At 40.8% G+C, this 3,931-nt stretch overlaps 1 pseudogene; it reads right to left on the bottom strand.

Annotated features, from left to right (window-relative positions):
- Positions 1–2,870: 2,870 nt before the first annotated feature.
- LOC125414485 (large ribosomal subunit protein uL22 pseudogene) lies at positions 2,871–3,420 on the bottom strand (annotated as a pseudogene).
- Positions 3,421–3,931: the final 511 nt, after the last annotated feature.

Raw genomic sequence — 3,931 nt, forward strand, 5'->3', positions numbered from 1 at the left:
AGGCTGTGAAGTGGGCAGGCCCAGTGGGTCTCATGGAAAACTCAAAGCAGCTCATAGGAACTGCCTTCTTGACACTTATTGATGAGCCCCTTTCTGTGTGCCTTGTTCGAGGTCAGCAGTTCTCAACCTTCCCAACGCCACTGCCCTTTAATACAGTCCCTCATGTTGTGGTGACCCCCCAACCGTAAAATCATTTCATTGCTATTTTGTACCTGTAATTTTTCTACTATTATATATTACAATGTAAATATCTGAGAGGGAGGATATTTAATATGTGACCCAGTGGGGGTCTTGACCCACAGGTTGAGAACCATTTCTCTGGATTGTGCTTTTGTTCTGTCTCCATAGGGAGAGTTTTCATTTTGAGCAGAGCAGAGCATTGTTTGGTTTAATGCTGTTTGTGGGCAGCAAAAACGTGGTGTGTGGCTTCTGAACACAGTCTGGCTGCTCTTTAAGTTCAGTGAAGTGAAAACAGAGCAGGTTAATTGGCTTCGGGTTAATGCAAGAGAGTCCTCAGCTCGGCTTTAATTCATTTGTGGGGACAAGGACAGAGGAGACACCTTCCATGGTCACACCTGGGCCAAGGAACGTTGCACCATTTCATAGCTCCTCAAGCCACTACACACTCCTTGAAGAACATGAGATTTTAATTTCTCTTTGAATTGTCCATATGTGAAAGGGAGAGAATGGAATAAACAGTGAATAGCTGGTTTTACACACGTGTGTGTGTGTGTGTGTGTGTGTGTGTGTGTGTGTGTGTGGCAGGGGAGAGGGTTTCAGCTTGAACAGTAAAGAGTGATTGTGAAGATGATTTCTTTATAGTTTGATTTATATTTGTTCACAAGTAGTCATAGGAAAACTACTATTCATGTGACAGAATTATCTCACCAATACAAATATAACCACACAGAGTGACTGCATTCACTGGCATGATTGCCTGTGGACTTCGCTAGATGGCTCCTGATTACCAATAGAGTTACGGATTATTTCACCTAAATTATCTAAAGTCGCAGCTAACACCAACTTTCTTCCCTTGCTGAAAATGAACCCTGGGTTTCGTGAATGCTGAACAAGAAATCTATCACCGAGCTACTTCCCCTGACCCAACTTGGTGATTTCTCATTATTTGATGATTCATTACAAGATGCTCTCAAAATAATGGCCTTCTGGATTTTTGAAGTTATTATAGTTTTTGAAGACAGCATTAAAATATTGTGTGTGTCTGTATTTGTGTGTGTGTCTGTATTTGTGTGTGTGTGTGTGTGTGTGTGTGTGTATGTGTGTGTATAAAACAGAAGACAAGTATAAGGTCAGTTCCCCATTCCCACCATGAAGGAGGGAACTTGGGTCATCAGGCTTGGCAGCAGCAAGGGCCTTTATCCATTTTGTCAACCCTCTTCCAACCTCTCTTTGATGAATATTCTGATTTACATGCATTTGACTTCTCACCAAGTCTAGCTATTTCAGTCCTAGGGAGCAAGAACCCTGCTTATTCCTACAGCTCCTGAGAAACAAGATTCATATTCATGTAACTCAAAAATTATCTTCAGTAGTTCACATATCACAGAAATAAATGAATAGGGGTCCCAAAAAGTTCATGGCAAATTCCTAAAGGCTGTAAATATTAATTTAGATTGTAAAAGATATGAGTAAATGGGTCTTGTTTTGTCTGCATGCACTGGCTTTTTGGGATCCTAGTCTGTTTGGATGCTCACCTTCCTAGACCTGGAGGGAGGGGGGAGGAACTTGAACTTCCCACAGGGCAGGAAACCCTGACTGCTCTTAGGACTGGAGAGGGAGGAGGAGAGGGAGTGGGGGGAGTGGAAGGTATTGGGAGGAGGGGAGGAAGTAGAAATTTTTATAAATAAATAAATAAGTAAATTTTAAAAAAAGATACGTGTAAATTAGGGACGTTCATAGGAGAAGCGTACCCTAAGTTACCAGTTTGATTAAATGTAATACATCTATAAGGTAAAGAGTGAGTTTTGAAACAGATAAGCAGTTTTGTCAAGGTGAGGCAAAAACAGATGAAGACAATGCTGTCAGGTTGTTTTTTTTTTTTTAAGATTTCTTTCCGTGTTTTTATGGGCTTATGTCTGTGTGCATATGTGCCATGTGTGTGCAGCTGCTTGAGGAGTCCAGAAGAGGATGTCAGGTCCATTGGAGCTGGGGTTACAGGGTGCTCTGAGCAGCTTAATCTGGAAATGGAAGCTGGGTACTCCAGAAGAACCAGAAGCGAGCTTCACCCCTGAGCCATTGCTCCAATCTTGAGACCAACGTTGCTGCATAGACTACTCAATGGTTACCTTGATTTTAAAACTCTACAGAATGTTCTTGACATGACACATTCAAGTACAAAGCTGTAACTCAAATTTAAGTTCAATTTACAACCCTTATTAGCCCCTCATAAGTCCAGGGAAGTTTAAGGATGACTCTCGAGAAAATATTGGTTAATGGTTTCATCTTAATTTCAAAGGTGATTGAATATGCTAAGCATTTGAAGTTTTATTTGTAAATTTAATACACTAAAATTCCTTTTAGGTACTTCAACTGTATAACATGACAAGTGGGGTACTTCTGAATATTTTAGTAGCTAATTAAATATTTACAAGTATGAGCTATAGTTATTAAGTTCTCTTAAACTGCTTAATTTGCCTGTAATCTTAGTAAGGTTTTACTTGAAGTCATAAACCAAAAGAATTTATTCATTTCCACATTCAAAATTGGAGTCAACATTCTACTTCATTGTCACTTTTCCAAATTTCTTTAAAATTAATAGTATACAAAATGTCAACTACACAGGCTCTTTAATACAACATTACTTTTTTTTGTTTGTTTTTACTTTTATCTGCATTTATTTCATGTTGAATTTATTCCCCTGCCAGAAGTTTTTGTTTCTTCAGTTTTTTCTGTGCAACCTCCTCTTCTAACTTTGGAACAATCTGTTCCTTTTCAGTGAGGATCATCTCAATGTGGCAGGGGGAGCTCATGTATGGGTTAATCCGGCCATGAGCTCTGTAAGTTCGTCGGTATATCTTAGGTGCTTTGTTCACCTGGATGTGCTCAATGACCAGAGAGTCTACATCTAAACCCTTCAGCTCAGCATTGCTCTCCGCATTTTTAAGCATGTGCAGCAAAAATTCTGCACTCTTTTTTGGCCACTGACCCTGTGTCCAGCCCCACTGTTTGGCCTGGGCACACCTACCAACTCCACCATTGTACCATCGGAATGGCACACACTGCTTCTTCAATGTGACATCTTTCAGATACTTGGTGGCTTTTCGGATATGCATACCCTTGATGGCCTGGGCAGTTTCACGGGTGTTCTTAAAGTGAACCCGAAGATTTGATCCTCTTGATTTGCATGATTTTGTAGGGTTTTCCGGGTCAAGAGAGTAGCGAACCATCTTCACGGGTCCCCTCTGGCCGCTTACAGGAAGAGCTACAGCATTACTTTTATGATGAACTTTATTCTTCTTGATTCTGAGTATTACTGGGTCTACAAAGGCTTACCCCTCAGAGTCATTGACACGAATCGCACATGATGGAAGTTGTTCATTTGGGTTTGTTGGGCTTTTCCTCAGCCTGCTGACATGGCTTTTGGTTTTTGTTTGTTTGATTGCTAGTACACGTAGCTCCTACTTGATATGAGCTCTAAGTTCTAATAAACATCCCTGTCACTGTGCATCATTCCCAGGACTCTGTCAGTGTGTCAATGTTACAGGCTATACAATGTGTCTGCTCTGTCATCCTTGTGCTCATATGGCAGATAGAAGCAGTTAAATAGGAGTGGTGGCAGGGGTTTCTGTCCTGTCTGGTCCTGCAGCCTTTCAGTCCCAAGGAAACACACAGAGACCAATATTAATTAAAAACTGGTTGGCCTATTAGCTCTGGCTTCTTGTTAACTAACTTTTACATCTTAAATTAACCC

Source organism: Myodes glareolus, chromosome 23, assembly GCF_982192425.1.
Source record: "Myodes glareolus chromosome 23, mMyoGla1.1, whole genome shotgun sequence".
Taxonomy (NCBI): Eukaryota; Metazoa; Chordata; class Mammalia; order Rodentia; family Cricetidae; genus Myodes; species Myodes glareolus.